The 26,189-nt window shown below is 38.4% G+C and overlaps 1 long non-coding RNA gene across 1 annotated transcript in view; it reads right to left on the bottom strand.

Moving 5' to 3' along the window:
• Positions 1-1,206: 1,206 nt before the first annotated feature.
• LOC123383879 overlaps positions 1,207-26,189 on the bottom strand; it is a 32,698-nt gene continuing 7,715 nt past the window's right edge. The window contains exons 3-4 of the long non-coding RNA XR_006594214.1: positions 6,255-6,314; positions 1,207-3,563 (exon numbers count right to left, since the gene is read on the bottom strand). This is a non-coding gene — a long non-coding RNA (uncharacterized LOC123383879). The remainder of the gene's footprint in view (positions 3,564-6,254; positions 6,315-26,189) is intronic.

Below are 26,189 nucleotides of genomic sequence, written 5' to 3'. Positions count from 1 at the left end.
AAAGTTGTGGGCAATTCAAATGAACCCTCACAAAACCAAACTGAGTGGCTTCTGGATTGCAAAGTAAGTTTTGTCACTGGTGGTGGATGTGAGGGATGTTCATCCGTCTGTCTATGTATTTACCTATTTATCTACTATCTATATGTCTATCACATCAAGGAAGTTTAGAGGCCAGTATTCAAAGAAAAGAGACAAATTTGTGACTGGGTGTTGTAAGAGACTATGATTTGCTAATCATGACCTGCTTCAGGGTAAGGGTGTGTTTTTTCTCATCAGAAGAGGTGATTTTAGGAAACATGACACCTGTGGTTCTCTGTTAGTTGACTGATGTCCAGTCTCACATCTATAGGCTTTAGAACACACTGAAAACTGACCATTCTTCTGACTGACACATTGTTAGGGAAGACAAGATCCTGGCTAGCATCTTTGGGATCTCTCAAACTATATCAGGAGAAATTTGGATAATGGTTCTCAGACTTCAGTGGATATATGAATCCCTTAAGAGTATATTAAATTCCTAGAAACCATCTTCAGAGGTTCTAATCCAGTGAACTGAAATTTGGCATTTCAGCAGGAAAAGCACCCCATGTGATTCTGCTAAAGGTGCCTGGGAACAACATCTTGAGAAACATGAATCTACTGGACCCACTTGAGGAGGAACTGACCAACTATAGTTCCATTCCCTATAACATTTTGGCCATTGAGAAGATCACAGTCATAATAACTCTTGGTGAAATGCATTTTGTGGTATATTTTAGTACTGACACACTTTTCAGGCAGTAGGAAGTTTTCTCCTCCAATGGAAAATAAATGAAATGTAGATCCAATTGAGTTTACTTTTTCTCTGTTCACTGAATGAAAGACAGACATCAGCAGCCAGAGAATTGTTTGAGAACATTTGAAATGATTCAAATAATGCTTGAATGGCGTGATTTGAACTTTGGCTTCTCGTTTAGGAATGCTGAGAATTCTAAAGGCATCTTGTCTCTCCATAGCTTAGACTGCCAAGCAACTGACCATGAAATATGAAAGTAATTTTAAAGCAATATTTTGAAAAATGAAATGTGTACAATAAATTTATTTATTTTAAGCTTATTTTATTTATTTTGAGAGAGAGAGAGCATGCGCACACATGTGAGTGGAGGAGGGGCAGAGAGAGGGAGAGAGAGAGAATCCCAACCAGGCTCTATGCTATCAGCACGGAACCAGACTCGAGGCTTAATCCCATGAACCTTGAGGATCATGACCTGAGCCGAAATCAAGAGTCAGGTGCTCAACTGACTGAACTGCCCAGAAACCCCTACAATAAATTTATTGATTCCATTTAGTCACTTTTTATTGACAAAGAAGCTCTCATTTGAATACCTGAATAAAATACTCATCAACTGATCATTTAAAGTACTACATATTGCTTTTATTTTTAGCTGTTTTTTTTATTAATCAAACTTCCCTTCCTTCTTCTCTCCCCTTCAAAGATTTCCTTCCCTAAAACATCTACAAAATGCCACAAAATTTAGAGTGCCATGAAATTTAAGCACACAATCACACATTCCTTTGCCCTCTCTATATGAAATAAGACAATGCATTGAAAGCACTTTGAAAATGTAAAATACTGTGTTGATATAAAATTACCATGATACCATTAGAAGGACTAAATGATTTTCCCTCTGCTGTGGTATAGGTTACCAGAATATATGGGTTTTTTCCTACTTTCTTTGTAGCTCTCATCTTTCCCAGCACAGGCTGGAGCAAACAGTAGGCACTTGTTGACTTGACAATATTTTATCACCAATTTTAAGTCCAGACTTATTCTTTAAAGTCTTCTCTCATTGAAATCTTATAAAATCAATTCCTACAATTATCATCTCTAGTTTAAACACAGCTGAAAATGACCATAAGAAAATGGGGTGCTCCTACATCAGAAATGTGTGGCATCTGGCCTTTCTTCCTTTTTTTCCTCCATGACAGAAATGGTATTTAACCTTGGGAGCTTTTTAATGATCAGCCTGAATATAGCTCCAAAATCCTGCTTAATGCAAACTCCAGGATTCCCTGTCACTCAGTCAGGGTTTCCTACCAATCTGTCAGGACTCAGGGTGACATCTTTACCATCTTTCTCCTAGGTACTAATTCCAGGTTATAGGTCCATCTGGACTTCCGGGAAAGAAACTAGTTATGGCATCATAAAATTTGGGCTTCTAGTGTTGACACTGCCATAAACAAGCTGTATGACCCTAGGCAAGTAATTTAATACATCAGAACCTCTGTTTTCTCATCTGCAATGTAAGTTATTTGAACCAGATGCTCTCAAGGTACCCAATGCCAGTTGTGAGATTTTGTGATTCAGTGAATGGAAGCCAGTCAATCACAGTCTGGTCAGGCTCTCAGGACTCATAAGAATCCAATAAAATATGCTTCTTTCTCATTCTTCTACCAGAAAAAGAACATTTATGTTTGACATATTTGCTAGACATTTCCATGAGCTTATGTTTGCAAATTCTTGATGATTATTTAATTTTTATAGTCCTCTGAGGAGAGCCATCATACTGGTTATAACTGAGGTAACTAAGCCTTGACTGCATAGAGTATTTGGAACGGTTTACCACAACCATTTTCTGGGTCCCACAAGAATGGCTCTTTGAGACAATAAATGTATCTATTCCTCAACCCTACTATAAACAGCCATGCTGTAGCTCTAAAGCAAAAACTTTATACCACATTTGATTTTTGTGATGCTTTGGACAGTGATGTTCTATGTATGAATCAGAAGATTCCCAATAGCAATCCAATCGGCCAAGGATGCTGTGGTTAGCAAAACCCCAGAGAATTAGCTACCCTGCTTTGTCCTCCTCCAGCCTTGAGCTCCCAGATGAGCACAACTGTTACCTTACATCTGGAGCCAAAAAGCTCCCATGCTTACTGGTGGCTTTATGGCCAGCCCAAATAGACCTACCAGTAACTGTGAGGTAAGGATTGTATGCAATTGGGGATAGGAACACTGTGTAAACTGTAGAGTAAAAGAATGGTAGTCTCTGTGAGAAAAAGAAAAACGCTGGATAAACATGGCTAAAAATTGTTTGTGTCATAAAGACACATCCTGAACAGGCACATGGAAAGAAATATTCAGAGAATATTCAGAGCTGTTTTGTAACTTCTTGACTGAAATGCAATGGATATCACATAGTGTTTGGTATCCATGACTAGTGCCCCCACAGCCACTCAGGAAGTCAGGCTTATCTGTAGGAGACCTGCTGAAGTGTGCATGCTTTCTGTTTCTGTTTCTCTTTATCTCTCCATTCTCTCTCTCTCTCCTTCTCCCTTACCCCTGCCCCAAAACACACACCTTTATGACAATGGGAAAGTTTTGATCACAATGTTACTTCTGAGGACTTGAGACAGTCCAGTTATTTTCTACAGCTTTCCAAACTGTTTCTTTTACTGGGATATTTCCAATCTTAAAGCAAAAAGAAAATGTATGACTCATTATAAGGTTGACAAACACACTCACTGTGACAAAGCTCTTCTTCTCTATGTGCAGGTTTTAATAAGTCATTCTTGCAACCCTGTTTGTAGATAGAAAGCCAATTTAATTTGTATTTTACTGGATATTCATTTAATCATATATTAACTAGGTGTGAACTGTATACAAATCTTATCAAGCAACTCAGAGACCTCACAATATACTTGGAATTTGTGTGGCATCTAAATTCACAAAGTGTCTGCCCAAGTGTGACAGAGTGTTAAGGAGTATTACTTTTGCAGAAATCTAACTCTATAAGAAAAATAGAGGGGAAAGTATGAGGACAGGCAGGAAACTTATTAAATGTGTTTATCACTATACTTCTGGTTTTCTGAGGTTGAAAAGGATATGACTTGTTTTCTGAAGGAAGCAATTAATGTTGCATTGACCAGTTGATGCACAATGTCTATCTTTATGTTCCCCACAATTGCTTTGGAATATATGTGCTATATTCTACATTTTCCCAGGAAAACAGGGTTTTAAGATCCTGTCTCTTCACTTCTACATGATATGTAAATATTTAACTACCTGGACTTTTCAAAGCATAAATTTGCATGAAGTATGATTTCAGGGATGAAGAAGTTAAAGGTCCAAGAGAAGCTGTCTTCAAACGAGCTGACCTCACCTGTTAAAGGATGTGGTTTGTCATGGTGACAGGAGGTTATCATAATCAGTAAAAAATAGTAGATTTATAAATATCTGTGAAAGCTTTTCCCCCCTTTGGCTCAAGGTAGAATGAGCCAAAATCATCTCCTGTGATATCTATAAGATGTACATCTGAAAAATCACTAGTACCTGGAATAATGCCTAGGTCATGGTAAGCTCTTGATCAGTATTTATTCTTGAATGGAAGTTAAACATTTGCAAATAGAGAGCAATATATTCTCGACATTATCCTGAAATTTTCTGCATTATCATGAAAGCCAAAAGGGACACAGCTAGAAGAGGTATTTAAATCACCATTCACAATCTGGGCCCCCTGAGTGGCTCAGTTGGTTGAGTGTCTCTTTCAGGTCATGATCCCATGGTTCATGGGTTTGAGCTCCACATCAATCTCTGGGCTGACAGCATGGAGCCTGCTTGGAATTCTCTCTCTCAACCTCTCTCTCCACCCCTCACCCACCCATGTGTGTGCACTCTCTCTCTCTCCCTCAAAATAAATAAATAAATAAATAAATAAATAAATAAACATTAGAAAAAATTAAAAAAAGAAAAAAGAAACAACAAATCACCATTCATAATCAGAAAAGGCCACCAGAAAGATCTGGAGACCTCCTACTGTGCCAGGCTGACCTTTTCATTGCTGGAGATGAAGGAGGGACTTGAGAAGTCTGCGACTGACACCTGGGCAATGTCAGTTATTCAGAGCCCTAGGCAACAATTATTTACAAACTATTACAGAAGAATGTCATTGTTTCAAAACCAATAAGGCCATATGCACTGTGTCCAGTCTGCCCTCAGACTGAGGTAAGAGAGGAGTGGCCATAGCAGCAATAACAACATTCCTTATCCCTTGGAGAGATCAAGCAAAACATAGAGAATGTGCAGGACTGAAGTCCCTCATTCCCAGTCCTGATCATCTTGTGTTCTCCTTCCAGCCTCTGAGAGAAGAAGGCTTGGAAGGTGTTCTTGACTTGGTAGGTTTATGATAGGTTGCTGACTTTGGAGCTGCTCTCTGAGGGACCTGCTGATGCTCACCTATGAGTGCTCAATAACAGCAGCCAATGCTGATGAGAATGAATGATCACAGCACTCAGCTTTGGAAAAGAGACTAGGGTGACCAAACAGAAGTGCAGGTGTCTGAGCAGTTAGACTAATTTCAGGCACAACTGCTGCCACATTTGATCTGGAAAAGGAGCCAAGAAAATTATGGGCAAGCTAGAACCTGAATGTAAATGTTGATCTAGTCTACTCATTTATAAGAGGATCATCACACAGCTGAAGACCATTTCTCCATTATAACTAAGCCACGTGGACAACAACATCTAACATGGATTTTCCTGTTTACAAACAGATGGCCTCCTTACAACACAGCAAGTTCAATATTATTTTACATTTAACCTATTAGGACACAGATGCTCTCTCTGATAAGCCTGTGGTCATGCAGTTAACCAAGGCTTCTCATCATTTTTTTTTTCACTTTATTTTCAGAAAGAGTGATCGTGAGTGGGGGAGAGGCAAAGAGACAGGGAGAGAGAGAATCCCAAGCAGGCTCTGAGCTGTCAGCACAGAGTCTGGCACGGGTTCAAACTCATTTCAGATCATGACCTGAGCTGAAATCAAGAGTCAGATGTTTACCCAACTGAGCAAGCCAGGTGCCCCAAGACTTCTAGTCATTCTAACCTGTTTTGTTGCAATACACTAAAGCTATCTTTTCAGAGATCACATTCAACCTTTCTTTTCCCTTGATTTTATAGTTTGTCATGTTCCAAAGTAAAAATAGCAGGGGTGCCTGGGTGGCTTCAGTCGGTTAAGCGTCTGACTTCAGCTCCAGTCAAGATCTCACAGTTCATGGGCTCGAGCCCTGAATCAGTCTCTGTGCTGACAGCTTGGAGCCTGGAGCCTGCTTTGGATTCTATGTCTCCCTCTGTCTCTGCCCCTCCTCTGTTCATGCTCTGTGTATCTCTCTCTCTCAAAAATAAATAAAATTTAAAAAAAAATTTTAAATAGTATTACCTTACCATTTGTAATTCTTGAAATTCTCTTGAAAGAATATTGAAAGTAAATTACTTACAATCTGAGAAACCTGGTTCTCTTTGGACTGGAGAAAAAAATATATGATCACATCTTCACCCTTCAAGAAAAGATTAAGTACCATTTACATAGGAAAGGAATTTATATAGGAAAAGTTGCATGCTACATTTGACACTTGACAAGGAATCAAAAAGTTCAAACAGCACTAAGTTTTTACCATATGAATTGAGTTGCTGTGAATGAAGATGAATTTACTATAGGTGCTCTCTTTGGGAGGAGTGCAACTTGTGTTTCACAAAAAAAGTCAGCAGAAGTTGGCAAATACAGCCATAGGGATTAATGCAGTCAATAAAGGTCTGGTTCTCAGTCCTTCCCACTAACTCCTCTCTGCAGCTGCCACCACCAGCAAGCTCTGTTCCGACCTGGGCCAGAAGTCACCTGTGAGGATGGAACCCAGTCACTCTGCTTAGGAAACCCGTCTCAGTAGTCGTCTCATCTCTCATCTCACAGTGGCTCAGTCCAATGTCCTTGGCCAATACTAAGTCTTATTCCTGAATGGCCTGTCTGCTGAACTCCATGCTTCATGCATAACAATTTGTGGTGCCCTCTGGGCCCACCATAAAGCTGCATTGTATGCCTAGATATCAACTGGAATCAGAAAACCAGACAAGACACACCGAAGAGTCCACCTCTAGCCCAGGAGTTCTTACACAGCATGAAAGGACACGTTTATATTTATTTTCTGGCCACAGGCTTCTGGCTGTCATCCCTATTCACCAATGTTTTTTTCTGTACACAGGATGAGGGGATGCCTTTTTTAGCTGGTAAAGTCTGTAATATTGAAAAGTTGTCATAGAGAATGGATCCATCTGACAGTGAATCAATGGTGATTATGAAAGCACCCAGCCATCTTATCTGTCTGTGTGGTTGGGAGTAAGAACACTGATTCCTTGAATACAGCAGTCATGGTCAGATTACCTCTGACTCTAAAAATAGACACAAATAACAACGAAGTTTTAACATGTAAAACAAAGATCTCTTGATTCTTCTTCCTGATTTTTTATTCAGTTCCAAAGTGATTTTGTTTACTTCAGAGCACTGACCAAGATAGATGGCCAAATGCTTAGGAAAAAAAAAATCATATATGACAGGCCATGAGAAAAATTGTAAGGTATTTTTGAGAGATGTAGCAAAAAAAAAATCTAGGAAAAAGTCCCCAAAAGATCCAAGTAAAGTAATTATGTGCAAAATTAATGGAACAAAAGCAAGAAGAAATTCTGTGTCATGGTCTCTGACTGAAGAATGGATATCCAGTTCCCTACCTGTGCTGGGCTGAATAACGGCCCCTCACCAACACCCACATCCTAAAACCTGGAACCTGTGAATGTTATCTTATTGGCAAACAAGGGCTTTGAAGATGTGGTTAAGCAGAAGATCTTGAAATGGGGAGATAATCCTGCATTACCTAGGTGGGTCCTAAGGGCATTCACATATGTCCTAACAAGAGGGAGACAGAGAAGAGGAGAAAGCAGTATTACGCAGAGAAAGAGACTGGAGTGATTTAGCCACAAGCCAAGGAATAGTAAAAGTTACCAAAAGCTGGAAGTGTCAAGTACCCTATTCTCCCCGATAGTCAGTGGTGGGCACTGCCAGTATTTTGATTGTAGCCGGGCAATACTGACTTCAAATTTGTGGATAGTGATCACAGGAAACTAATACACTATCCATGAATCAGACAAAATATGTATTAACCAATACAAGCCCAGCAGACATTTATTTTAGGTTGATGATATCCTTCAAAAAAAGCTACAAGACGTTACTTAAGAATTTTCAGAATGGCTTTCTATCTTGAGTTTCTCTGTTCCTTCTAAATCTTATTTTAAAAATGCAAAGTACCGGGGCAACTGGGTGGCTCTAACATTCTATGGCTAGGTCAGTTAAGCATCTGACTTCAGTTCAGGTCATGATACACAGTTCATGAGTTTGAACCCCGTGTTGAGCTAACAATGTGGAGCCTGCTTGGGATTCTCTTTCTCTCCCTCTGTCTCTGCCCTTGCTCCATGCCCCCGTGTTTGCTTGCTCGCTCTCTCGCTCTCTCTCTCTCTCTCTCAAAAATAAATAAATGTTAAAAAAGTTTTTAATGAAAAGTAATAACTTCATTTAGCAGATGTGGCTACTGACATGGAAGGTTTCATCATCATCATAGCAGACAGAGTAAGAGTTATGGATACTGAGTTTGTAGAAAGGTCAAGTTAGATAATGACAAGCAAATGCCAGCATTGTGAGTAAAAACAAAGTATCTCCAACATGTTGTACTAAGGATTAGGAGAGCTGATCTCTAATGTTGACTTCCAATGATTATCTTTGTCTTCTTGAGCAAATGACTTAGTTCTTCTAGGTCTCAGTTTCCTCTCCATAAAATGAGTCAATTAAATATACTCAGTAATTCCTTGAAGCTCTAACATTCTATGGCTTTATCCAGCCAAGAATTGGAATTAACATTTGTAATAAGCTCACTGTTATAGACAGAGTTTGTGGATCCCTACATGAGTATCAATATATCACCAACTTTACTACATACACCTGGAATTTCACCCATAGCAGCAGTGTGTGTGTGTGTGTGTGTGTGTGTGTGTGTGTGTGTGTGTGTGAAAGACAGAGAGAGAGAGAAAGAGAGAGAGAGAGAGAGAAGAAATATTCCTCTGTCCATTTAAAAACCTCTGGATGACTCTGGGCTGATGGCTCAGAGCCTGGAGCCTGTTTCCGATTCTGTGTCTCCCTCTCTCTGCCCCTTGCCCCGTTCATGCTCTGTCTCTCTCTGTCCCAAAAATAAATAAACGTTGAAAAAAAAAAATTTAAAAACCTCTGGATGAAATCATATAACACTTTAAATGAATTTATCAATCTTCATTATAGTTCTTCTTATTCAGTTACTGTCTTAGACACATTACACTATGACTATTATACCTGTCTCTACCATTAAACAAGAGAAGTTCCTAAGAGAAGGAACTAGGTCTTGTTCATCACTGAATCCTCATGACCCGGCACTTAAGTGCCTGGCACAAAACAGGTGCTCAATAATATTTGTTAGGTAGATGCATACCTAGTTAGCTGGCCTTTCCCCCATATAGGATATCAGAAGAGACGTGTACAGAATAGGAGAAAAGGTCCTGGCAAACAAAACAAACAAAATGAGTGCGCCTGGGTGGCTCAGTTGGCTGAGCGTCTGACTTCGGCTCAGGTCATGATCTTATAGCTCGTGAGTTCGAGCCCTGCGTCGGGCTCTGTGCTGACAGCTCAGAGCCTGGAGCCTGTTTCAGATTCTATGTCTCCCTCTCTCTCTCTGCTCCTCCCCTGCTCATGCTCTGTCTCTCCCTCTCTCTCAAAAATAAATAAACATAAAACACACAAAATGAACATTATCTACATCTCCTAGCTGTGGTGGACAGTACATTCCACAAATCATCTATCCCAGGCTTTTTCTCATAGCTTGATGCTTTTGCCATGTTTTCTTTTGGGAGAAAATTGGGTGTGCTTTATCAGAGGTTTGGTTTCTTTTTAAAACATCCTTTATCTCTCTAAAGCACCATTAAATTGTTAATTGAAATAAAGAGACTTAATTTGTAACTGGGACTTGATGAAGTGGTAATTAGAAACAAATGCTGTATTGCATTTGAATGTTTACCTTATTATTAGTATGCCTATTGATTTGTTTTAAATTACGCTGTTCAGTTGAATTTCAGTAGATAAATTTTAGGTATTTTCCCACTGAAAAATGACAGTGAAGAAAATTGCTAAGCAATGAGACATTAGATAAAGGAATGAGTATTTGGGCCACTTTTCATGAGTTTTCTTGCTATCGTTTTAAAGAATCAATCCAACTTGTGAGGAAGAAAATGTGAGTTTTATACCACTCTCTATGCAAAAATTAGTCTTATAAACACAACGTTATCAAGAGCAGGACTGAGTTTGATTTGTAACAGTTTACTCTTTAATACCCATGGGTTAAAAAAACATTAGAGGGTCCTCAATTTATAGCATCTTCAGAAGAAGGCATTGATACTAAATTAACAATAAATTAACAATACTCCCCTCAGAGAGGAGACCCTGTGCTGACAGCTTGGAGCCTGGAGCCTGCTTTGGATTCTATGTCTCCCTCTGTCTCTGCCCCTCCTCTGTTCATGCTCTGTGTATCTCTCTCTCTCAAAAATAAATAAAAGATTTTTACTTCTCCACCTGAGGCAAAAACTATGATTCACACCCCCAGCACTTTATTATAGTCTGAAAGAGTTTGAAGTGATTTAGAAGTGGCATAAGAAGTGCCTCATTTCCGATTGCATTTGTGAGCTTTCTTCTCACAGATTGTGAAACCCTAACTGTCGCCATTACTGACACTCGTTTGCAACGTATGGGTTCACTGGCTTTCACAGGCCTGAGCTCTATGGGCATTTGTTGAATGGTAAGTGGAAATTCATCATGGGGACTCTTAGAAAGAAAGCATGGAAAATATCAAGCAGGAAAATGGCTAACCTTTGGAAAAATTTGTCAATTTACAGAGTGCAAATGAATGTGCTTTCTTGTGAACTCCACTCATGAAGTTTTTAATACCATTATTCAACAAATATGTAGCCCTTACTATGCACTGATACTGCTCATGTTTTACATTTATTAACCCTTTCAATTCTTATGAGAAGTTGTGATAGATATTATTATTTTCTCTGTTTTGCAGATAAGGGAGTTGAGTGATAGTTGTCCAAAGTCACCAATCTAATTAATGGCAAATCTGGGATTCAAACCCAGGCATTCCTACTCCAGAATCCATGCTGTTGGGCCTTCTGTTTTGCTGCTTCTAGGAGACAGGTGATGTAGACGTAAACAAAGATGCGATGAGGTGCCTGAGTATTATGAACCCGAATGTGTTTTCTCCTTTAATCTTTAGCTTTGTATTAGCTATCATGTAAAAGTATCCCTAAATCATTAAAGTTAGAAGTTTGGCATTTAATATTTTTCCATTTAAAAAGAACTGAAACAATTTTCAACTAGTGAGGATATTCAAAAAGACTTGTGACCTCCCTGTGTATTTGAGTCAACCCTGCCTCGTTTTGTCCCCTGGGGAATGAAACAAAGTCCGTGCTTGGGACACAGTGAGCCATTAGGATGGAATGAATAAATGCTCCACCTTATCCTTCTGCCCCACAGTGGGGGCTTGGCTGGAGTGTTGGGGTATGACAACTTCATCCTGCCTCCAAGGGCCCCTGAGATTTGTACTTTAGTCTCCCTGTAGAAATTCCATCCTCTGTTCCCTTGGACCTTTTCAATTTCAACCCTGTTTCATTGTGCCTTTTCTTTCTTATGGCTTTTACAAGTTTCACTGTCTGGTTTCACCACGCCACACCATGCCATGTCCCCTACTTTTTCTTTTTCTTTTCTTTTTTCTTTTTTTTTGTTCCCTATTTTCTAATCATTTATTTAACATATATCTTGTTTAACTTACATTTTTTGGAGCAACTGCTATAAGCAAGCACTCCATTTACAGTTTTATTTTAACCCTCACAGACTTACAGAAAACTCCTAACTCGCTATAACTTATGTCATGTGCAATTAACTGTATCAGCCAAATGTTTCATGAACTTCTGTAGAAAGTGGCATTCATTTCCTAAGGCTGCCAAAATATATTACCAGCAACTCAGTGACTTAAAATAACACAAATTTATTCTCTTACAGTTCTAGAGGCCAGAAGTCTGAAGTCAGTTTCACTAGGTTAAAATCAGGGTGTAGGCAGGGCAGTTTCCTTCCAGAGGCTCTCAGGGAAAATCCCTTCCCTTGGCTTTTCCCTCTTTGAGGGGTTACTTGCAGCCCTTGGCTTGTGGCTTCTTCCTTGCATTCCTCCAACTTCCTGCTTCCATCATCACATCTCCTACACCTTCTTCTAGTCAAATCTCCCTCTGCCTCTTTCATGTAAGGACACTTGTGATTATGCTTTAGGCCCATCTGAATAATCCAAGATAATTTCTCTCTCTCAATATCCTAAATTGCATCTGCAAAGTTCCTTTGGCCATAGAAAGTATCATTTGCAGATTCCAGGACACTGACATCTTTGGGGCCATTATTAGGCCTATTACAGATGCCCAAATAAACTTATTTACAATTTCTAACAGTAAAATATCCATTTTCATGCTTAGTGGCCCAACCAAATCCACAAAATATCAACTGATTTTAAGTCTACACATTCAAAAGATAAGGAGGCCAATTATATGTGTCCTCTTTTTAGTAAAACTGCCCAAGTCTGCTTGCAATTAAGCACCATCATAGCTGAATTATGCAAGGAGACTTTTCTTTCTTAAGTACTATTCCAAAGAAAATTTAAAAAAATTACAGTATGATCACAATTCTCCATTTTCAACCAGTATTTTGAAATCACCTGAGCCATTATGAAATTTCAAATTTTCCTTCTAGAAAAACAAACAAAAAAAAGGATCTTGACCTTTTGTTTATTCCTCAGAAAGTATGGAGGTTTTAAACATGTCTATAAATTCTTTCTCCTCCCAGGAAGAGGCAAACATTTCCTTCCTTTCCCTCTCCTTATACCTGGGTGGACCTTTGTCACTACATCAACAAATAGCACATGGCAGAAGTGACACTGCATGAGTTCTGAGCCTAGGTTCAAAACAGCCAGGAAGATTCTCCCAGTTTTTCCTGGGACAGTCACCTTCAAGCCCTGAGCCTCCATTTTAAAGATGTAACGAATGCAGGGCACTTGGGTGGCTCAGTCAGTTAACTGTCCAACTTCAGCTCAGGTCCTGATCTCACGGCTTGTGAGTTTGAGGCCTGCTTTGGGCTCTGTGCTGACAGCTCAGAGCCTGGAGTCTGCTTCAGATTCTCTGTCCCCCTCTCTCTCTGCCGCTCCCCCTCGCCCTGGGTCTCTCTCTCTTTCTCAAAAATAAACATTACACAAATTGTTTAAATAAATAAATAAAAGTGTAACTAACTCAATGCCGCCATGCTTGAGTGATCACATGGATCACACCAAGGCAGAAAGAGACGCTTGAGGAGCTGCAGCATTCCAGGCCAGCTGTCAAGTTCCCCCCCATTGAATCTTCATCTTCCAGATGAGGCCTCAGACATTCTGGGCCAGCAGTCAGCAAACTAGACTTGCGGGCCGAATCCAGCCCACTACCTACCTATTTTTGTAAGGAAAGTCTTGATGGAACAATCACTTTCTTCATTTCATGTACTGTCTGTGGCTATTTTCCTGTTGTAATGACTAGGTTGCATAGTTGTGACAGTAACCACTGGGCTTGCAAAGCTTAGAATATTTGCTATTTGGCCTCTCACAGAAAATGTTTGCCAATCCCTGTTGTAGAGTATAGACCAATCCAAAACCAACCCACAAAATATTGGTGCATAATAAATGCTTGTTTTACACCAGTTGGAGTAATTGGTTATGTAGCATGAAGTAACCGGTACTGATTTATGGTGATAATCACTAAAATATTTCTTAAAGTACTTTTGTTTTTATTTTTTTATTTTTATTTTTTTTTAATTTTTTTTTTCAACATTTTTATTATTTATTTTTGGGACAGAGAGAGACAGAGCATGAACGGGGGAGGGGCAGAGAGAGAGGGAGACACAGAATCGGAAACAGGCTCCAGGCTCTGAGCCATCAGCCCAGAGCCTGACGCGGGGCTCGAACTCACGGACCGTGAGATCGTGACCTGGCTGAAGTCAGACGCTTAACCAACTGCGCCACCCAGGCGCAGTACTTTTGTTTTTAAATTATACATAAGCTCATTTAATATTACTGATTTTTCTAAAATTCCCTTTAACTCATGTCTCCTTTAGCTATCACCTTGTTTCCTTATGCCCTTCACTGCAAACTCCTTTGAAGGGTGCATCTGCCATTCCAGCTTGGCTCAATACAACCAAGGTTTTTGTTTTTATATTTGTTTTTGTTTTTGTTTTATCCTCACCACTCTTCCACAATGGCTTTTATCAAGGTCATAAAGTTATCCTGCCAAAGTGAATGGGTTCAGCTTTCTCAGTGTCTCAGAATTTTTGTTTTGTTTTGTTTTGTTTTGTTTTGTTTTGTTTTGTTTTGTTTTGTTTTGTTTTGTTTAAATCTGGGTGGACCACTGTTTCTTTTCTTCCGTAAGTCTCAAAGATCCCTTCCACACCGCTCAGGGTTTTCCCTAACATGACGAGGCATGTTTTGCCTATCTTCCTTTGACTCTTCATCTTCAGTAAGCTTCTAGTTGTTTCACTCCAGGGCTTGTTCCTCATTCTTCATCCTTTCTTTATCTAGTTTCATTATCTATTCTTTCCCTCAGTAATTTCATCCAGTCCTGTGGCTCCAGACTTGAATATCCAAATGTCTACTTAAATTTTCAATGAGGTCTCTAATAAACATACAACTTAACATATCCCAAATATAACTATTAAGCTTTGCTATAAAATCTGCCTCTCTCAAATTCATCCTATTACATAGCATCACCATCTATTCAACTGCTTAGGTCAAAACTGTAGTCATCCTTGATTTCTCTCTTTCATGTACACTTCACATTTAATCCATCAGTAAGTCCGATGGCACTATTTAAAAAATATATCCCAATTCTTACCATATCATCTTCAAGCCACCATCAGCTAGTACTGAATTTGTATTATTCCCTTATGTATGCATAATGTATCTTCATTACTAGCTCCTTGGGAGCCTAGTAAGGTGCTTGGAACACAAGAGAGCCTTAATATGTGTTTTTTGACAAGCTGACCAAATTACAAAGGAATTCAGTGAAAAGGAAAAAGATAAAACTACATTGATTCAGAACAATGTCCAAAGATACTATTAACTCTGGAAATGGCACAAGGGAAGATTTTGAGGCGTTGGTTATAATATTCCACTTCTTGAATTAAATGGTGGTTATTATAGTAGTTCATTTAAAAGTACTACTTAAACTTATGAACCTTATAGCCTTTTGTATGTATCATCTTTTTATAAAATGCTGCATTACAGGAGTAGGCAAACCAAGACTCTGGGTCAAATGTAGCTTGCAGCTTGTTTTTGTACAGCCATTCAACTAAGAATAGCTTTTAAATTTTTAAAAGGTTGCTAAGAAGAAGAGGTGACAGAGATAGTATGTTGCCTACAAAGCCTAAGATATTTAGTATCTGGTCCTTTACAGAAAATCCTACATTAGGATATAGGAGTAAGAGTAGATGTTTTATGGTATTAAAAGCTATTTCAAAAATCCCATATTTTAAGATGAGGATTTGATGAACAAGGTGATAAATAAGCAAGTGACCTAAAGCTCTACAGACCTGATAAAGACAATTCATAAAAAATCCATAAATAATACAAGTACTTCTAATTGACACAACCAGGGTCAATTAAATTTAATGCCAAAGGATATTAAGAAGAGACATAATTGTTGAATATTAAAGATGTGAAAGAAGAAACATTTATGATTCAGTGTTCATTTAATATAAAATTTATGGCATACATTTTAGAATAGAGTAATTTTCCATTTCCTAAGGGGTTTACATATTTTTAACTTTTTCTTTAGCTTGTAGATACAATTTCATATCTTAAGCTTAAATTCCTATTCCATCTTTCCAAATTGAAGACCAATTAAAATATTAAGCATTAAAAATATTAAATTGATTATGTGAGAGAGAAACTGTTAGGTAAAATATTAATGGAAAAGAGATTAAAATATTTGGGGCTGTATTAAATATTTACTAGCTATAGCCTTTAATAAATTAACAGCATTGCCAAAGTTTTTATTGCTGCTGCTATTAGAAGTGAACACCAAAATAGCCATTGCATCGGGTATGAATAAATTAACCTTTCAAATGAACATTATTCCATTTAATGAGTTTTATCTTGCCATGTTGGATATTTACATTAAATATTAACTTTTAGATAATTCAATGTGCATAGTATGGTGGTTTATGAGTTTGGATAAGCTGAGGATTAAAGGTATATTTTTAAGATGCTTTTGGCTGTTACTCTAAGCCAATGGCATCTTTCCTTTCAGGTTAAATGAACATGCGATATAAGCAATGCAGACAAGTATATTTATGTGCTTTTTGTACAGTAACCTACACTTCTTTTTGCATCCATTCCTTTATGTATGGTAAGAGTAGGCTATTTTGAGTCAGGGTGGAGGGTAGTCCCCCTCTCCACCAGAAATCGTGCCACAGCATAGATGGAACCGTCAATCAAGGCTCCCTGCCCTCCCCTAACAATAGGTGAGTACCTGACCTGAGCTAGACAAGATAGGTGGACCCTTATCTCTCAAGCAGAATGACTCACAGAAGAAGAAGTTGTTGCTCAGGAGAGAGGCAGCCTGCTCATCAGGATGTCTGAGCTTTCCTGCTTTTTTGCTCCCTCCTGGCCTGGTCAAAAACCTTCTTTAATTTTGTGAGCTAGTCTATAGCCTGCTAATTGATTTTATCTTTGCTCTTTCTAACACACACATCTGACTTTGTCGTAAATTAACCAGCATCATTTTCTTTCATTTGCTATACCCTATTTGAACAGATTCATTTAGGACATGACATGGAATTAAATAAAGCCTGAGAAGTCAACATTATGAACTGCATTTAAAAGATAAAAGCTGATAAAAATTGGCACCAATGATTTCACTGTATTCTAATATATATAGTATATTTTTTCACTGTATTCATACATATATATGAATTCATTCATTCATTCATTCATTCATTCATTCATTCATTCATTCTCTCCAAGTTTGTCTCATATACTTTTTCTCAAATACTTTTACACCATGAATATCCTATGTTGGTAGCAAGAGATATTATCCAAATATTTACATGTATATAGATGTTAACTCAGCATTCCAACATGATCTACTTGGGTAGAGAAAAGTCCTCTCCAGCCCTCTGATATTTATTTGAACTGTGTGAATTCTCTTAGCTAATGTTGATTCAGGCAACCACCACTGAAGACAGAGAAAACACTAAGCAAATACACTTATTCTATTATATCCAGTGAAAACCACGTGGTTTCATAATAGTACCTTCTCCTAATATCCAATGTATGGGAATATCCTTTCCCTAATTTTCCACAGGGCTTTTTCTTTTTAAACTCTAAAATTGGGGGGTTGTAGAGGGGGGCTAAATGGTTTGAGAAAAGGATCATCTTTAAGAAATAATAGCTTCTATTTAGAATGCTTATTACTCACATCATCTAAATCAGCCCTCACAACAAGCCAAAGAGGAGGCATTATCTCTGTTACTTGATGAAAAAACTGAGGTTCAAAGAGGAAAAATTGACTTGCCTGAGGTCACCCTTATTTACGAAGGGACAGAAACTGAAATTCGAACTGAGGTATATCTGTCAGCAAAGCCCATGCTTTTACCCACTACACTATTTAATTTCTATAACAGATTTTATACTCTGTTCATCAGTCCATGAAAGAATATCTACAGGGTGCAAGAAAAAAATTGGATACAATTTTTCACACAAAATAGCTTTTTAAAACCAACTCAGATAAGAGTCTTGGGTAGGTTGTATTTGAAAAAAGTAAGATGATGGCTTTGTAAAAGTCATATATGTGTGTGCGTGTGTGTGTGTGTATCTTACAACTTCCAATCTCTGCTTTCTTGTCCTGTTCAGAACTTAGAACTCCCAAGTTCTACTAAAGAGACAAGTTCAGAGTTCCTGTTAACAGTAAAATAAAAAGCATTAAAAAGTGCCATAATTTTATCTAGTGCTGTCACAAACCCTGATGTGAAAAATGGGCATTAAAAATTTTAAAAACTCTGTAAACAAACTTGTAAAATTATGCTTAGTGGGGAACATGGTGGGTGGGTGTAAGGGACAGTGTTATGAAGCAAAATTGTAAATATATGCTAAATTCATCCTACATAAGAAAGGAATTTCCTCTGAAAATTAGGATGAATAAAAATTCAAACCCAGCCTCTGTCAGGTTTTCTTCCACATGTCTGGTTTTCAGAGTGGAGTCCCTGAACCAGCAGGATCAGCATCACCTAGGAACCTGTTATAAATGAAAATTCTCTGGCAACATTAGACTTACTAGATTAGAAACTGTGAGTGAAGCCCAGCAACCTTTGTTTTAACAAACCCTCCAGGTAATTCTGATGCACGCTCAAGTTTGAGAACCATTGTGCTAGAGGTACAGACTGGGTTCTACAACCTGGATTTCAGGCAGAAGCATATAGGTCTCCGCTGTCAGATGAGACCCAATGGAGCTGTTCCTGAAGGCAGAAGGTAGAAGGAATAAATAGTTCAGCTTTTATTCTATCTTCAATATCTCTCTCTGATTTCAACATGGATCTCAACAACCGTCTGATTAACATATGTAGAAAACATGAATCTTACTCTACACTTGGGTGTGCAAGTAATATTATATATCTTTTGTTTATTCCACAAGTCTCCAAGCTGGCAGGGAATACCATCAGAGACCATCTTAGGGCCTCCTCTCCCCAGTGTTTTAAGAGTGGTTGATGTCATCACAGGAGGGGGTCAAGTCTACAAAGCCTGAAGGAGTCATCTTAGGTTTTCAGTCCACAAGGGTTAGCACTGAGAAATCCACCATATAAGACAGGAAGCTCATTTGACAATTCTTCCATTTGATGACAGGCTTGGGGCCTGGCACTGCTGCTGAGTCTGGGAACCTTTGCTCAAGAGCCTAGTCCCCATAGGAATACAATGTAGGCATGCCGTTTGAGGTTCTGTCAACACCCCTAAGAGATTTCAAGAGTCTGAGAACAAGCTCCCACAACTTTGGGACCACAGCTTCCATTCCCTTCCCATTCTGAAGGAATTTTTTTATGTAGGTACTCTCAAAACACTCTCTACCAAGACCCAGCAGTCTTGCATCAGCGATCCCAAGCTCTCAAAGAAAAATAGGAAAGGAGTTGTCTTTTTTTTTTATAGAAGATTTTTTAAATGTTTATTTATTTTTGAGAAAGGGGTATGGGGCAGAGAGAGAGGAGAACAGAGGACCCAAAGCAGACTCCACGCTGATAGCAGAGGGCCCGATGCAGGAACCAAACTCACAAACCTTGAGATCATGGTGTAAGCCGAAGTTGGACGCTCAACTGACTGAGCCACCCAGGTATCCCAGGAAGGAGTTGTCTTTATATACAACCCCTTCTTTCTAATTTCCAAAAGCCTCAACATTTATTGGTTCAATCAAAGAAAAAATAAATGAGTATGGCCTCTCAAAGTAATTGTTTCTGTATGCTATTTAGTCCTATACCAGCTTGACTAGATTTTATAACTTTATAATCTCTATCTGTGCTGGCTGCTCAGTCATAAGACTGGCTATTTATCTAACCCAGTGTATGTAAAACATTATTGGTACTTATAACAAAAATAATCTTGATACTTCAGTGTAATTTATCGAGTACCTGCTATGTGACCAACAGCATACTAGGAGCCTTCTATAGCTTCTTTTGTTTACTTTCTCAAAGTAGCCCTATGGGGTACTTCCAATTTAAGTACTTGATGTAGCTTGCCCAAGATCATACAACTCTTAGTTGGAAGGAAAGGCATCCGTTTCAGCTCCAGCTCTGTCTCCTCTCCCCAGTACCTGACAGAAATTTGGTTTCTTCCCTACGACACACTGCTTCTTACCCTGCCTTTCTGAGGGCAACAAAACAATGGAACTCACATTTGAATCAATTATCCAAAGTGCAGCATCAATCCAGCCAAAGCATCTACTAGGTGCCCCTTGGAAGTAATTAAAATGACTGATTAGTAATATTTTGGATAAAACCTCTCCTTGGTGGTGCATACTTTCTGGTCCTGCCCAGAGTAATGAGTCAGAATCACATATTGGGGAAATAAATATTATCTCCTGGAACCAACTTTAGAAACCCAATGGACTTGGGGTGCCTGGGTGGCTCAGCTGGTTAAGCGACTGACTTCAGCTCAGGTCATGTTCTCGCAGTTCATGAGTTTAAGCCCTACATTGAGCTCTCTGTTGACGGCTCAGAGCCTGCAGCCTGCTTCAGATTCTGTGTCTCCTTCTCTCTCTGCCTCTCCCCTGCTTGTGCTCTGTCTCTCTGTCTCTCTGTCTCTCTCTCAAAAACAAATAAACGTTAAAATAATTTAAAAGAAAAGAAATCCATTGGACTCTTCTTTTGAAGTATGAAGAGGAATGCACTATATATACATTCAGATAATACATCCTAATTAACTTGCTGGCCCAAGGGTCCAGATCAAAGAGGCTATGAATTTTCAAATAACTATTGGAGAAGGCTTAAAAAGAAAAAAAAAACAAAGTGGGTGTAATAAATTTATATTAATGGTAGTCTTTATTTAGCATTTATGAGCATCAGGCCCTGTGCTAAGCATTCCAAATATTATCAATTAATGTTCTCCAAAACTCTATGAAGTTGTTTTCTATTCCCCAGTTACAGTTCTAACTTACAGTTCTCTGGAATATAGGGGTCATATTATCATCTCTATTACAGTCAGGCTTCAGTGTGTTAGTACATGTCAAATGTTCACTACATAACAAATATGCAATAAATGTTAGTTATTATTATTTCCTTCCTTACACAAATGAGAAAACTATGGCTTCACTACACTGAAAAAGTTACCCAAGATAGCATGGTAAGATCAAGAGCAGGATTTGAGCCTCTCTGATTCTGGAAGCCATGTCTCAAGCCCCAGCACACTCCAGCTTTACTTTACTTTCTTTCCAAAGCCAGGGAACAAGGCCTCTGGATTCCCCCCTCCGTTCCCCAAAAGTGTACTTGGTCCTCTTAGATTTGATTACCTTTGCCTACTTAAAAATTTAGAAAAATCATTTATCTAAGAAAGTGTGAAGTTTATTATCAAGAGTGTTAACAGGGATCAAGATAAACTTTTCTGTGAAAGCCACTGACACTTTCATTAAGCACTGACCGGCCCACTGAAAAGTTCTTTGATGGATGTCTCCAGTGTGGCTCCTACAGAAGCCACCCAACTCCCTGCTACCGTAATGTAATCAGGTGACCTTTGTCTGTGACAATCCCCAGGCTGGTGAATGTTAAAACACAAACAAAAGGAAATGACTTTTTGATTGACATGGCTGTTTTGTGGATTGGCCCCACTGATAAAATCAGTCAAAACAAATCAGTTTATGCAACAACAAATACTTAGAAAGATTGTATTTGGAAATTTCATGGCAGATGCGATCTCTTCTGCTTTTGCTTTTAAAGCCCTTGGTGTCATCTATCTTACGATAAGGGAGAATGTTAAGAAAGAAAGTGGACTACATAGTTCTCAATTTTTAATTACAAAAGATCACACTGGGAGTCTGCTAAAAATCAGCTTCCTGGGCCTCAGGAGAGAAATTCTGATTCAAAAGATTTAGAATCAAGCCAAGATTATATATATATATATATATGTATATAATCAAGCCAATATTACATCTATATCATATATAGATATACGGATTTTATATATTAATTGTATGTAAGATTATGTATACACATATATAAACAATTTTTAAGTATTTTTTGTTTTTTAAAAATAGTGCCAGAGGTGTCCCTAGGCCTTTAAGAAATCAGGAGATGAAAAAAACATGGTTGACATATGCTTTTACATTAATAAAAATGAATACTTAGAATATGCATTTCACTTAGACTTTTTTGAAGTGAATGACTATGATATACACAGCCTTAGGTAGAATGTATATCCTGAGGGGCAAACACAGGACTTTTCATTTTATATTCCCAATGCCTGGTATGTGGTGGGTGCTAAATATTGCTAAATGAATGAAGTTAATAGTAGGGTCTTGCCTCATTTTGCTGTCCTTGGTGTGCTTTGCATTCAGGAAATAATCATTAATAGAAAGATTCAATATTTATACAATTAGCATAAATGGAGGTACCATAGAACATACTAACTTTGAAATAGTCCCCAAATTACAAACTCCCAGCTTGTAAACACCTGTATATGAATCCCCCGGGTGGAAGACAGCCCATCATCATTGCTTAGAGATGGCTTCCCTATTACCACTATTTAGTTCCACCTCTCTCCCACACTGAAGCTACCCTCAGAGACCAGCGAGCCCTAGAACAAAAGCTAATCCTCTGACCCCAAATTCTCCCCCATACATTTCCAGAGAGTCTCCTGCAGTCCTTCTACTTGTCCCCTAACCTCCTGCCCTTTATTCCACCAGAACTGGGAGTCCCTGGCTGGCTCCCTCATGCACCCTCTTGTCCTACTCCTTGTGGAGTTACTTAAGTTAGCACTTCAGGATAGCCTTCCAATTTGACATTGTTTTTACTCAGCTTCACTGTTGAGAAAGCAGAAGCAACCAAAGACTCTCTCCAGGCCTGATTCCCTAGGCAGGAGCCATATACGGGACAAACATTGTGTTCTCAGGGTAGACTCTTTCCCAGCCTTTATGACAGCATCGTGACAAGAGAAGTAGTGAAGGAATTAACCCTTGAGATGCAAACTTGAATGCAAGTCTGTGATAAAACACGGTGATCTCCCATTCTTCCTCCATTTCAACTTATGCCTAAATGATTTCACATAATTTTAGGGGGCCGGAGTAGAGAGGAGAGGGTACCATCCAGCCAGGTATGTACAAGGTTCTCACTACTCCGTCTCTAATTTGTGGCAACTCTTGAGGTAAATATTAGTGTCTTCTTTTTAAATATGAGAAAATAAATCTCAGAGCATTTATACAACTTCCCCAAAATAACACTTTAGTGAGGGGCTGAGGTAAATTTGAATCCCAGCCTGACAGGACAGGATGTACTCTCCATTTTCATACATTTCTTTCCTAGAATAAACACTGATCACTGTAGAAATGTCGAGGATATGCACCAAAGAAGCTCCCTTTCTTAAGTCTTGTGTTTTCAGTTCATGTCTATTTTGCATTTTCACAGTATGTCTGTGTGAGATTGAAATGTAAACAAATCATTATTTCCTCAAAATTCCAACTTAAGTGACACTCCAGGAAGATGAACCTCACTTACTCCTTGGTTTTAATGCCTCTAGCAAATTAGGGGTGTGTGTCACTCAAGAATGAAGCCTGCCTCTAGGGCTGCTGCTTTAGCTTTGCTACCCTAAATTATTCCACCTCAGCAAGTCAACATAAACCCCTCACTTTGGTAGACACGCTCAACATCCAATTCAAGAGGCCAATGCATTCAGCTATCTCTGGATGTGCTTTGTCTACTGTTACACAGATGTTGTCTACTAAGTTACTCCTTGACTCAAAGTTCAATGGAATAAATTCTTAGAGACTGAAATTAAGAAAACAGTTGATTTTATTAGATAATGAGAGGTATACACTACAATGTTTCCACCCACTCATCAGCTCTAGACTTCCTGAAGTCAAAGGTGGAAAGGAGAAACAGAAAAAATTAGTTTACGAAATGCTTGTAAGATAGAATACCACAACAGAGAAACCAAATGTCTCCATTTGCTTGTGAGCTGTCTGTTCTAAGTAGAACATTATTTTTAGATAAAGGACATTTTTTTTGTATTTTTTTTTTCCTGCAATGAACATGAGGATGCAGATATCTTTTTGAGTTAGTATTTTTATTTCCTTCAGATAAATACCCAGAAGTGGAATTGTTGGATCATTTGGTAATTTTATTTTTCATTTTTTGAGGTAACTTCCATACTGTTTTCCATATGGGCCACAACAATTTACATTCCCACCAACAGTGTGTTTGGGTTCCCTTTTCTCCATATCCTCACCAAACACTTGTTATTTCCAGTCTTTTTGATAATAGCCATTCTAACAGGTATGATGGAATATTTCACTGGGGTTTTGATTTACATTTCCCTGATGATTAATGATGTTGAGCACATTGTCATGTACCTGTTGGCCATCTGTATGTCATCTTTGAAAAAATATTCAGATACTCCGTTTTTAAATCATATATATATATCTTTAATATTTAGCTGTAAAAGTTGAAGGACATATATTTTTATAAAATATGTTTTAAAAGTGCTTGGCCTTTTATATAATATTTTAGAAGTGTTCTCCGGCTTTACAGTCATTTAAAATGGGAGGATAGGTCAAATACCAGCTACTCATTGTGGCTGAAACCATAAATTTGTTTATATGATCTTGGACCAACACAAGTAAAAACTTGAGTTATTTTTAAATTACCATTTATTGCTAGACTTTTGACAAAGTAAAACTTAAGGGGTAAGTTTATAAATATTTCATAGATTCTTCTGAGGACTTATCAGTTTAATTAAAATCTTATTAGAGAACAAGCAAATGACTTCAATCACTACAGTGAATAATTGTTATAAAATAAAGACTAATAGGGATGCATGGTTGGCTCAGTTGCTTAAGCATCCAACTGTTGATTTCAGCTCAGGTCATGATTTCACAGGCATGGGATTGAGCTCCATACTCAGCATGGGGTCTGCTTAGGATTCTCTCTCTCCCTCTCTCTCTGCCCCTCTCCAACTTGCACTCATTCTCACTATCTCTCTCTCTCAAAAGTAAATAAACATTAAAAAAAAAGACTAATAGAGCAAAATAAGCCTAAGTGATCATTATTCCCAAAGGCTTCCATATAATTGAGTTTTTAAAAATTCAGAGTCTATTGTCCTACATAAACGATGTTGAGCTTGGCAAGTTTATTTTACCAAAAGTTAATTTAGATTTAATAGGCCACTGTTAGGATATATTATAATAATTTCTTTGAGACACTAATGTCCAATGTGCCAACCAGAAGTTAAAAACTTCATAAAAGCTTCCATAGGGGCACAGGGGTGGCTCAGCTGGTTAAGTGCCTGACTCTTGATTTCGACTCAGGTCATGATCTCCAAGTTCATGAGTTCAAGCCCCACATCAGCTTCTGTGCTGACAGCACAGAGCCTGCTTGAGATTCTCTCTCCTTCTCTCTCTGCCTCTCCCCCATTTGCACTCTCCCTCTCTCTCTCTCTCAAAATAAATAAATAAACTTAAAATTTTTCTATTCACTTGAAAAGAACAGCTTTAAATCTAAATGACAGCCCTGCCTTAGTTTAAAGCTAAAGTTCTCTTTTCTGCTTATTATGGATCTTTGATAAGAAATACAATTGCTGAGAAGTCTGTTTTGCTTGCTGTTCGCTACGAGTATTGTAAAACCTGTCCTGAATGTAACCCGCCGTGTGATAAATGGGTTGTAAACCTCCTTAGGTAAAGTCTGATATGTGATGAAATAAGCAATTATACGTAAACTAACCGGCATTTCTCGCTTCTGTAAACCTGCTTGCTTAACACATTCCTCACCTACCCTACCCCTTTCCCCCTTCCCCCTTTTTCCTCCCGCCACAAGTAACGGACAAAGCCTTCCCGCCAAAGGACAGACAAAGGACGCCCAATCAGAGAACAACAAATGTCCTTACTTTAAAATCAACTAATCAGGCCCCTCATAATTTGAAACCTCCCCTGTGCTATTTGTCTCTGTCTATAAAAACGCTGTACCAACCCTGATCGTGGCCTCTTGCGTCACCGGCGACGAGTGCGCAGAGGACCAGGTTCGAACCTGCAATAAACGACCCTTGCCGCTTGGCTTTGACTTACGACTCTGGTGGACTTTTGTGGGAGGTTTCGGAACTTTGGGCATTACACACTACCCTCCAATTAGATTCTATTTGTGGGACAGAATCCTCCCACTGCCTAATTCATATACTTTCTTATCCACCCAATAACAGAGAAATTATCCCCTTTACCCTGGTGATTTATAGAGAAATCCTCCCTTGTATATCTTGCTTACTTCCTAAAACAATCTTAGGCATCTTGAAATAAAGTCAAAAATGCAAGATAATCATTTAGATATGAATCAAACAATAATTACTTTGAAGAAACATCACCAATAGAATATATTTGTAAAAAACACAAGCATCTTTTTAGCAAATGACCCTGGCTTGCACTGTTGAAGCATTTAGATGAGGAAATTGCTCAGAAATATGGTAATAGGTAGCACTTCCATTATACTGATATTGACTCGAACTTAGATGTTTCAAGAG

This window comes from Felis catus, chromosome A2 (genome assembly GCF_018350175.1).
Source record: "Felis catus isolate Fca126 chromosome A2, F.catus_Fca126_mat1.0, whole genome shotgun sequence".
NCBI classification, from domain to species: Eukaryota; Metazoa; Chordata; class Mammalia; order Carnivora; family Felidae; genus Felis; species Felis catus.
The sequence above is the reverse complement of the archived record's forward strand: the minus strand, read 5'-3'. Positions and strand labels throughout refer to the sequence as shown.